The sequence below is a fragment of the Sturnus vulgaris genome, chromosome 2 (genome assembly GCF_052056855.1).
Source record: "Sturnus vulgaris isolate bStuVul1 chromosome 2, bStuVul1.hap1, whole genome shotgun sequence".
NCBI classification, from domain to species: Eukaryota; Metazoa; Chordata; class Aves; order Passeriformes; family Sturnidae; genus Sturnus; species Sturnus vulgaris.
Window position 1 is genome coordinate 94775323 of NC_142244.1, and position 12520 is coordinate 94787842.

Below are 12520 nucleotides of genomic sequence, written 5' to 3' on the forward strand. Positions count from 1 at the left end.
TGAGGAGTGCAGACTGCCTGTTGCCTCTCTTTTGCTCTGGTTCATGCTCCAAGGCATGCAAGCACCTGTAACATTCTTCTCAGGGCACAGCAAACAAGAAGCCAGCTCCTTCAGTTTCTCATCTCTGCCCCTCACAGTGCTTTAATACCTGCCTCTGTTTTCCTCCAAAGCTAAAGTCAGTTCTTTCCCTATAATCATGAATGAAACATACAAATTCTGTGGCTGAGTTGCTTTGACTCAGGTAAATCTCCATCAATCTCTCAATATTATCCAGTAAATTTCTTGTGTTTTATCACTTTTTGCTATTCCTTCATCTAGTATGCCAGGCAGCTGTTTTAAACCTGCTCAATATTTAAGTTCAGATGGGTAAGGATTCAACACCTACAAGTAAAGACAAATCATGTCTACAGTACAGTCTGTATATTAATGTTTCTAGACATGGGAAAATGTAAGGCAAAACCCTTGACCTAATTATGTATATCTATGTTTGTTGCAATACACGTTTCCTGGCCCAGTAGCATAGGTCACTGTCCTTCCCCTAAAAATTAAGAACCAGTATGGTTCCTAAGCATGACCATAAGAAGCCACACAAACTTCTCACTGATCCATGTGATAACTTCTGTATTTTGCAAGATGGTTTTGTGACATCAAAAACATCCCTAATTTTCAAAATTGTTGGCAAACATGACAAAGACATAAGAAAACAAGCCAGACTTTGTATTAAAACATCTGAAATTCTGTTTTAAGGCTACCTAACTTTATTTGAGTGACTGTACTACAGGTTTTTCCAACTTCTGAACGAATTCTGTGAAACTCAGCTGAACCAGAAACACTGCATTTTGGTCTCTCACTAGGTATTCCCAATATGGGGAATTCCACAAATGGAGTCACTCTTCTAATATGCTGATTACTTCATGATCTCCCTCTCCCAAACCCTCCCATAACAATCATCTGCTCTAAACACTGGAGCAGCCATATGCTGATGCAGAATATTCTTTTGTTAAAAAGCTCTCATTTTCTCCAGACTGGCTGCAGGCACAGGAGTTCAGACTAAAAAGGTTCGTTCAACATTTGTGTCTGGACATAAACTCTTCAACATATTCCACATTCATAGATGAGCTTTAGGCTCTCCACACTTCTCACCATCTGTTGGAGGACAGGATGCCCATGATGTTAGCCAGAATCTGTGCCAGTTGCCAAAAGAAAGGGATATATAGTGCTTCCAGTGACATCTGTTTCACCAGAAACCCTTTTCTCCCTGAACAATGTTTCACTTTAATCTCAGGCACACTTGTTAAGAACAGCATTAAAAAGACAAGCTAATAAAAATCCCTGGAGAATATTGGAAGGGAAACATAACAATGGTCAGCATAAGGGTATATTTCACAGATCTATGGAGAATTCTTTTAGTATTAAGATGATGGGAATATCAGAAGAAAAATGTAGGTGCTCTGGCTATATGGATAACCTCATGGCAGATGAGGTCACCAAGGGATAAGAGTAACCACAAAGGACTCACTGTAATTTACCCCAAGACACCAGCTGTGCTCTTAAAGAGAACACTGGAGGAAAAGGCACAACTGAATGTTTGTAAGAGAATGCCTTTTCACATGTATGAAAGATAGAAAAAAAACCAAGCCATTATGTACCCTTAATCAAATCTTATTGATTCAGTGAGACACATGGCAGTTTGTGTGTGAGAGGAGGGACACCAGATGATGCAGGTTATCTGTCTTCTGCTTTTAGATTTATCGACACATCTAGAAGTTGAGTCCACAATGCAGAGCAAACACTATTCAATCTACTTTCATGAGATTTCTGCAAGAGAACACGAAGTCTCTGGCAGTTACATCCCAAACAGACTTCAGAAGTGTTACCAGCAAATGGAGCAGAGGAAAATTGATGAAGAAAAGAGGGAGAGATCATCGAGGAGTCATCAGTACTTATAGAAACAGAGAGATAAGTATGATACAGTGACTGTTTCTGGAATGGTGAATGAAAGGAGAGGATATAATCCAACAAGATATGAAAGTTGTCTCAGAGACATATTGACTGCATTCACTGAATCTTTTGTGCATTAAATACATATATCACATGTAGAAATCTACACCTTAGGCATCTAAGCTGAACTCTGAGTCTGGAGCTGACTCCTGCTCTAGGAGTTCTCATTCAATATCAGTGATGGCTTGTCCTGGATGTGTACTTCTTTGGAATATGGAGCTGGGTGAAGGCTAAGGCATGTACTCACACTAAAGAGCCTGGAAATGCTCCTGAGCTTCTCAACACAGAATAATGATATAATCTTTTTTCCATCCAACAATTTGAGTCCATTAAGGGCATTGATAAAAGTCGTCTCTCCCATTGCCCTAAGATTTTTGTTCTGTTGCAGCTGTGCCTCCGTTGGAATACTGCTGCTGAAGTACTACTGTTGGTGGAACAGTTTAAGTTTTAATTTAGTTTAATTTAGCCCAAAAATTATTTGGGCTTACCTTAATATGCTTGGCTGCAAATTAAAGAAATTCAGCAGCCGCTATATTGAACAGCTGAACTATCTTTGCACTGAGGGTGGAAAACAACATGTCATGGGATGGAAAGGACAGCTGGGAGCAGTAAGTGTCAACAGCCATCACTAGATGAGCCTCACCACTTGTTATTCAGCACCCTCACTGCTCCTATTCTTAACACAAATTCTTACAAATATGTAGATCTGAACAAGAGGCTTTCTCATTTACATTCCCAGCAGTATGTCATCTGTATAATAGTATAACTGTAGAGTCTAGGTGACACTAGAACACCTATATTGTGCAAGAATTACATCAGTATTAGAAAAAACATCATAAAGCATCATAGGAACTCTTGGCAGTTATGGGTTCTTTCCCATAATATAAGACACAGGGGAAAACTGAGTTACTTTCAGTTAAACTGCCTGGCAGTTAAACTATGGAAAATCTGAATAAAATTGAGCTAACGCTTCTAAGAAATAGCTAAGTATTTCCCAAATCTAAACTGCTGGATTAAACTCAAATAATGGAACTTATTACATAAGACCTACCCTGGTAGAGCTCTTTAGCATTTGGTGAGAATAGCCCAAAGGGGTGGCTAGAGGTGAGAATATAAAGTCAGGCGATAAAAAATCATTAGCATTTTCCTTCCTGATTCTCCTGATTTTCAGGAGACATCCTATCTGCTTGAGACTCCAGCATTGTGCCCATTCCCAAACTGTTTCTTAGCTGCATCTCCCTTTAAAAGCTCTGCTCCTAAATTCACTATAGACCTGATCAGCAACCATCCTTAAAATTCCCCAGTGAATTTACGGACTCATATTCCTATTTTAGTTAGGCTTTTCCCAAAACTGAAAAGTTTATATATACTTTCTTTTCATCCCAAGCACTATATCTTTTGAAAAGAATGAAGACTCCCAGATAAGATTCCAAATACGCATGGTACATGCATAAGTTTAATTTCAGAGGTCACACCTCTCAGCATATTTAATCCAGAATATTTAAAAACACGAACAATGACAAGCATCCTCTTTTTTTTTTCTTTTAGTCGAAACTGAAGGTAGAACAGACACTGACAATGAATCAGAAAGGTCTTGGTCTTTGGTCAAGGCTAAAACAGACTGACAGAGCAGTGATTTTCAACACTGTGGTCCTGCTTCTGCCTTTACCACATGTCTTGTTCTACAAGGGGTGAACTTGATTCCTCAGTCTAGTACCATCAAAAACCTTATACATTTGTTCTACAAACTGATTTAGATGGAGCGCTACAACATCTAACCTTGGATGTTTTTATACCCAAGCAGGTACCTTGGCTCCTATAAAGTGCAGCTTTGAATGGAGGGCTAACCCAAGTCAGAATCAGCAGTTTAAAACAGTAGATTTGTTCCTTGCCTTCCCCTGAGAATGGTTATGGATCCAGTTTGCTGAATTTGCCTCAACAAGCCAGGGGTGATGCTGGGGTAAAGAGCATCACATATCTTATTATATATGTACCTTTCAAGTTGATGGGCCTTAACCTAGGCTCCAGTGAGGTGAGTGCTAATAATTAGTCACCTACATTGCTCCCTTCAAAAGGCAGCAGAAATACTTTCAGAAGAGGCAGAAACACGCCAGTACTTCCTGTCCTTTGGAAAATAGATATCACCTGGTGAGAGAGCAGGAATCCACAAGTTCATGTTCACACATTTAAAAAAAAAAATCAAAAACTATTTTTAAAATACTCCTGCTTGATTCTGACATACAGGTGAACAAATAATAGTTTACCTTATGATTTATGTAACTTGAATACAAATCACACATTGTATTAAGCTAAGAAAATACATTAATAAATTGTGAAATGTGTGAAAAAAAATCATGCAATGATACACAAACAGAAAGCAAAAAACTGTTGTTATGTACAACTATGTATCACAACAGCCTGGAATTCCTTCAATACTAATTTGCTTATAGCACCAAATTTTGAGGTTATTTGAGCCAAATGGCTCTTATCCACACACAGGGCTTTATTTTCCTACCATTTCATTGAGGAAAAAACCCAAAGCATTTCCCAAAGTTTTATACCTTGTACGTTTGGGATTTTGTTTGGTTTGGTTGGGTTTTTTTTCCCAGTGGTAATATACCTTTTGATATGAATGTATTACGGCTTTAGTATCAAAGATTATTTCATGGGTTATGTATTATAGAAACTTGTAAGCTTTTGTTTACGTATTTCTATTTCTGTGTCCTTGGTAGTAGCTCAGGACTTTACACAAATTATACTTAGCCTCACAAACCTTACGGAACAATGGAGTCCCAGCAGTTCTCCCAGACTATTTTCCCAGTGAACATGGACCTAGGTGCAAATCCATAGAAAGTTTTAAGGATGTAACTGCTATTTAAAGAGGGTTTCATCTGCTACAAATGGGAGCAAGAGTCTGTGTAAGTCAGACCAGTATGTCTTATCTGGGACAACATAACAAACCTCAAGTAGTGGGTGAACCAAACCCATTCTACCATAATGAAGGCTGGTATCCAAACTGCTTGGATGGACATTCCTCAGCTTCTCAAATTCTTGAAAGTCAAGGCAGATTTGCAAGTTTGGTCATTCATTTCATTACTGTGATTAGTAGACAGTTATTCCCCAAGCAGAGAGAAATTATGTGTGTTTCTAAAAAGATAACACATTTTAGACATGGTACTATCTGTCATTTCAAAACCTGGCATAGCTAAAGATCTTCAGCATTAACTTTTCTGCCAATGTGTGATATCAGACAGCCTCTCATGTCCTGTCTGATTGCTTAAAATAACATATTGCCATTCCTTTGGGGTTACACCACTACTTAATGTTGATATAAATAATGGCTGTGGTTTAAGCTTCCTTGTAAGATGCACCATAAAACTTGCTAGGTCTAATTTCAGAAACTTCTTCAGAATGGCAACACCATGACTAAACAAGATACATCTTTTCTCCCTGAAATGTCTGTAGCTCTCAGAAAGATTGGTCAATAAAACAATATCTGCATGTTACGATATTTTGATACAAGAATGTTGCCACTACAGTCAGGCAGAGAGCATCTGATAAAGGAAAAACTACTCCATGTAGAGACTTCCAGGCTGCCATGTTGGTTTGCTCTGCCTAAAGCTTTTGCTTTCAGGCCAGCATTTACTCTTGGTACTTCCTGCTGAGAACTGTGTTATTTCAGAAAGTATTCTGATACACCCAGCGGGCCAAGGAAAACGTACTGAAGTTGTACATAAGGCAAGGTCTTCACTGTCACCTTCTACACAGCTGCACTCGGCCTATAACCATTTCTTCAAACCAGCCAAATAGTTATCTCAGGCACAGATTTATACAGTAAAATCATCTATCTAATTAACAAAGCCAACAGTTCAAATCTGTTATGTTATTTTGGTGAGTTCAGTGAAAATTAATGTGATTCCAGTGAGATCAGAACTTGGACTTAGATATTGCAGAAGAGATAGCACTGGCAAAAGACAGGCTGATGTCTGCAAGAACCAAAGGTGTGCAATAGGGTTTTAGCAGCATTTAGCTGATTTAAATGATATCTAGCATCTACTGGATGTGGTAAAAATACACTGTACTTCTCAAGATTAAAGTTTTATAAAAAGGAACAAATATTTACTTGTTATAATATAATACCAAAATAAACGACAAAAAGAGACAACACTCATCTGAAGGTGAATTCACAGGAAATATCACTGATTAACTTCCACCAGACTCTCACATTGGATATTCAGTACCATGTATATGATATCTGTAAACTTTTCAGAGCACAGATAAAGCTCATTTTCTTCCACAGATGTTTGAAATGTCTCTCAGTGACAAATGTATTTTATTTTTAGCAAATCAGGAGTTTACTATTGAAGCAAAAGATTTCAATCAAGTAAATTACACATTCATTTAATATGTCAAGGTGGAAAGAAAAGCAGGGAGACGAATAGTTTCTTTTTTGGATTAATTTCCAGATTGTGGCATTACAACATTCTCTTCCAGATTCCGCCATTTAATTATTTCACAAAACAATTTAAAAATGCTTTCCTTAGTGTTTTGAATAACACAATTTCTGATTGCCAACTCAGCGTAATCCTAGCTAACAGGAAAAAAAATGGTCAAAGGTAACTTTAAGACTGATCTGCTAAAAGCTTCCATAAACAGTGGATGGCAGTGATTTATTCCTAGGGAAAATCTTACTCGACTTCCTGTTTATTAATATGGAAGTGCTGACCTAGGTAAGAAATGTATCTATGACTACAAAATCACTTAGCAACAAGAAACTCCTGGAAGCTGGAAGAATCCAGGTAATTCTAATCAACTCTGATCAGTTCTGTTAAATGAGTATATGCTGATACTTTTCAACAGCTTTGACAGAGTTTAGCAATTAGAGGGAATGCAATACTTTAAAAAGGTACTGTCTTCCAAGCAGTTCATTCTTGTGTTTGATCCTCTCTTCTTTACATTTCTAATTTCTTAGAATGTGTGTTTATTCTCCTCTGAATATGCTACAGTTGCCAAATTTCTGGATTTTTATATGACTTTTCATAAAAAAGCTCCACAACTACATCTGTCTGTGATTTCAGTTTCACCAAAGTAAGTACGTGTTTTTGCAGAAACATAGGAAAAATAAATTTTTGCTTCCAGTACCACTCAAATATGTAGAGATAGAGGTCAGGCTGTGCTTCTGGGTAACTGGCAATTGTCTTGAGAGATGCACAGACTCAATTTTTGAAAGGAGACTTTCTGCATCCTAACAGCCACAGAAATGAGGCAGGTTAACTACTATTATTTTAATTGTTATTCTGATCTGTTATCTTCCAGAATCCTGTACATTGAAAGACTTACTTTCCTATATAGCCGCAGATCATTTGTGTGAAAAATAATCCAATATACATGTTGTTTCTCTTATTCCAGCACTTAGAATAATCATCACTGTTATACCAGCAACACTTTGGAGGGAAGATATATTAACTCATTTGCTCTTAACCTATATCCTTGGCAAGAATCTTCTTCTACATCTTTTGTTCCAGAGATTGTGTCTCCTTTACTAGATGTAAAATAGAGAGCAGTAATTAAAATAGACAGTAAAGATCTATGATTATGCATGAAAATTATTGTTGCTTACAGCAGAGCAAACACAATCTTACTCATAGATCATGATACCTTTGACTTCCCTACTTATGTTTTCTACAACTGTGGTGCTTCATTCAATTAAGCAATTTTCTCAAATAGTGACATGTCATTTGACTGTTTGATCTTATTTAGAGTGACACTGAAAATGATTTTTCCATCTCAAGAAAAATATACATTTTTAAGTTTTCTCTTTAACTGAGGAGAAAAAGTAAAGATATCAGTAATAGATTAAAACAATGAAAAGCATATATTAAGTAAATAACTTAAGCATGTTATTTAACAACTTAAAAACATTTCAATTTTAGTATGAAGTTTTGAACTATTTCAGTAATTTTTTTTAAATCAGATTTTCATGAAAAAATGTTATAAAGAAAGCATATTCTGAAGGAGCCCACACATTATTTCAGTAAAAAAGTGTTTTCTGATTGAAAATTTTATCAGGTCTAATTTTAATCCAATGTCTCAAATACTTTCACAAAATACATTTTTTTACAATGTCTTTCCAATCCAGGTGTAGTAAAAACTATTACTAATCCTGTCTCTCCTTTACTCAAAGTCTACCTTCCATTTCAGCAGGAATAAATATTAGTCTCACTTCAAACCCCAATTCCAGATTTACATTTTCCTAGAAAAATCTTTTTTTCAACTCTGAGGAATACAATAAACCTCAAATGGCCCATTCTAAAGTAAGACACATTTGTTAGTTGTTGTATGTGCATGAATTTACCAGAAATATAGATGTTGCATATCTTCGCCTTCCAATCAATATCAAAAAGCAATTAAATCAAATCTGTAACATTTTTCTGTATTTTCATCAAGTTATGGTGATCCTTGGCCTGGATATTACATTTAGTTACTAACAACTGATGTAGGCAGATGGCTAACCAAGCTGAATCATACCTAACCTTATTCAAAGTCATTAGGGAAATTGAACTTGAAACACTGTAACTGAAGCTTGTGTTTATAGGATTTAACTAAGGTTATTTGGTGGGGATTTTAAAAAATATATTTAAATAAATGGATACAACCATCATGAGCTAATCTACATAAAATAAACTTGTTCATCTACTCAGGATTGTGTGGATTTATCAAACTTTAAAACTGGTAAGTGCCATTGTGTATCAGCAAAGAGGGGAAGAAATCTGACTTCTATATCATTTAAATGTTGGCTCCCCAAGAAAAGTTAGAAGTCCAGGAGCAAAGGGTAGGGATGCCTTGTGCTTGGAATGCACAGAGCTCCTAGCAAGTACATTACAATGAAGGATAGAGAGATAGATATCACTTAGCATCACAAACAGTTCCTCTAAGAGTTATATTTCAGAGGGCATGCTGTTGATAGTAGTTCAAGGCAAAATTTAGAGAGGAGATTACAGACTGAACAGAGCTCAGAGGACTAGCAAATACTGGGATGGACTGACTAGCAGTGAAATGCAGACTGAACACATCTAGTTAAATCCTGCATGAACAGACAGATGTGCTATTTTAATTCTGAAGATTTGATAGAACTGGGATAGAAAAAAATTTCTCCAAGTAAAAACATTTGTAAGGTCAAGTGTTACTCAGAATGTTACATTTCCAAACAACAGAAGAAAAATCATTAGAGAGGTATAGAAACATGTTTTACTTCAGCTTTTCAAGGCACTCTTACAGCAACATTTTATTTGCAAAGGAGACAACCACAAGATGGCTCCTTTCATATGATGTAAGCTGAAATAGAAACCATTTCTGATAACACAGGCTGTTTAGTTTTTTTCATTCCTTTTCCCAAACAAATGAAACACCAGGCACCAATCTCAGAAGAAAATGTGGTGCCACAGTTGTTTTGTTAAATCACGGTTTGGGGAGGAGCATGCTCTTTCTGAGAAGTAAGAACTAAACCCTTCAAATACAAGCATCTAATCTAATCTAATCTAATACAAGGGTGCAGGTTGCAAGAACACTTACTAGGCTCAGAGACAGATGTTTCACACTCTTCGCCTTCCTCTGGATTTTTGTTTCCTCTCTTTGTAAGTGGAAAGGGCATTTTCACCTTTATTAAATGCTTTCTCATGTGAAGGTTTCTAGATTATTACACAATTAATCAATCCAGTTTTCCAAATAGGAGTTACTTACTGAATCCAAGTAATCAGCAAGTGAAACTTATGTTCACCCTAAATGTCAGCTTCTTTTTTTTTTTCCTTTATTTTTACAGTCAGGACACAATTTGAAGATGAGGACGTTGAAGAACCTTTCCATTACTGTGGTTCAGGCTCAATATAAATGGAAATGGTTTGGTACTGATTTCTTACACTACTGTTTTTAACCACAATACTGGTATTTTGCCACTCAAGAAATATTAATTTTCAGTTAAAACTGATAAGGAATGTGGGAAAAAGAAAGGCAGTTTGTCAAAAAGCCAAGAACTATAATTAACTCCCTTATCTTTTTGGGACTAGACCTCTCAGCTGAGCACATCTCAGTGACTCACATGTATGAAGAAAAGTTGCATAGAGGCAGAATTGACAAAGCCTTATGATGAAAAAGGTCACTCTTCCCAGGCTCATAAAAGATGGCAGCTTTACAACTGTAGTGCAACAAATCTGCTTTTATTTATTACCCACGAAATTGCAGCGTTTCCTAAGCAGCAAAGTTTTTAAACAGGGCTTCTTTACGCATGAGTAATGATTTTCCCAATGAACTCTTGATTTGTCCTGCAACCCAACCCTAGTTTATTTAACAGTGAGATTGCTTTCTCCAGGGAAGGCAGTCAGAAATGGGGGATGGGGAAAGGGAAAAGTTGGCTCTGTCTACAGGGCACAGCTGCTCTTTGCTACTAGCCTCCAACAGAGTAATACATCAGTAATTATTTGAAAGTCAGACAGATTCCCTGCTTTTCTTGCCAGACAAAACTCTGAGAACTGAGGAGTGGAAAGGAGGATAAAGGACTTTCAGTTTACTGTTTTTCCACTCATGACTTTTTTTTCCATGTTAGCAGCTACTGCTGCTATTAATTTTCTGATCTTTGTACCTCCAGAGACCTCATGTGCTATGCACACTCAGTTTTAGCACTTGAACACCAATGTTTCTAAGTTTATGAAATTAGCTTTTACAAAATGTTTCAGCTGTTTTACCCAATAACTTCCATCTGAAAAAAATACCCGAAAAAGCTATTTATTTCCAATTCAGTTTTAAGAGTGATTTAAATAGAACACTTGGTCTTTGCTGAAGAAAGGTGAAGACAGCCAATTATCTAGATAAGAACAACATATTTCAAGTGGTGCACCACTCAGCTGCAGTTTGATTTAACCAAAAATCAGAGTAATCTAATCTTTGAACTACTCCCTGAAAATTATGAGTTAGTCTCCATTTACACTGGAAAAATTATGGAAAATTCCCACCATCACTAAAAAAATCATGGCTCTAAAGAAATGTCATGTTTTCATCACAGTTCGCTGAGAGTTTTAGGGGAAAAAGGAAAAAGAAAGAAAAATGGAAGACGAATAACATTTGAACAAATTTGTCCTTTCAGAAAATCACCCTCAAAGATAGGAAAACAAAATTAAACACAAGTAGCTACAACAATGACCTACAGACCCAGAACTAGATCCAGACACAGTGCAGGATGTAAACAGTAACTCTGTGACAACTTTCTCCAAAGACAAGAGGTTTTACGGGACTCAGGACCAGACAAAATTTGAGGAACTCCTTACGTGACTGGGCACATCCAATGACATTTGTGGAGATGTGTTAGCCTAAGAAGCCTTCAGACTCACAAGGTACCTATCAGCCCTGTGCAGGCATGGCAGAGAACTTTTGTAAACTGATCCTGTTCTGCAGCGGCAGCTGGCAACAGGGACAAACACTCTTGGGCATCTCAAATGGCACTAGAAATGTATGTATGGGCAACTAAATAAAGCCCTAAGTGTTAACCAGTGCAAACTTGCTACAGGAAGAATGGAGGAATTTGAATGACTTCTGTACTTGATTAAATTCTAGAGTACTTAAAAAAACCCAAACAACAAACAAACAAACAAAACAAAAAAACAACAGAACCCTGACTTTGCCCAGTACAAGATATTATAAAATGCTCCATATTTAACCTGTCTGAAACGAGAGGCAAATACAATTTATTTGTATCAGAGTGGCACAGAGAAGATAAGTATGTTACAGCTAAGTAACACAGCATTTTTCCATAAACCACGTATTTAAAATAACATGTTTACTTTTTAAATACATACTTTTTAAAACTAGTGAATATTCAAGAAGTTTACGTTTACAGACCATTTTATTTCTGTGCTATTAGCCAAAAGAGAACATAAAAGTAAACTTAGCCAAAATAGAGCCAATCTCTTCTTCCACTCCACTTTGCCTATAAGCTCTTCTGTGTGTTTTCCTGTTTGAAATTTAATTCTGTTAAACGCCCCAGCAAAACATGAAGTCTACCTCCTTGATTTGACAAAAGCAGAAATAAAGCTTCTCACTTCCCTTAAAAGACCAAGAATAGAACTGAGGATGAAATTAATGCAAATAGAACTGCAAATAACTACTTTTTTTTCAAATATACAAAAATGTGTTCTACTAAGTTTAGTAGGTGAACTCACTGAGTAATTTAAAAAATCAAGAATGTATTTTTTAAATAACTAATACTGTAAGTATTTACAATACAATTTACTGTGTTCCAATAAAGACTTTAGTTTAAAAAGCATATTAAATACTAAAATCTCTATATAAAATAGAAATGCAAAGAACCTGAAATGCTACACATTACTGTGCCCCTTTTTTCTGAAAAGTTTGTAAATCACAGTTTAACCCATGACTGTCAATTTCTTTGATTATTCCATGTGCAAACAGACCGTAATAGGAGGTCAGGGAAACTGATTATATCATCTAGACAGAAGTTAGAATCACAAAA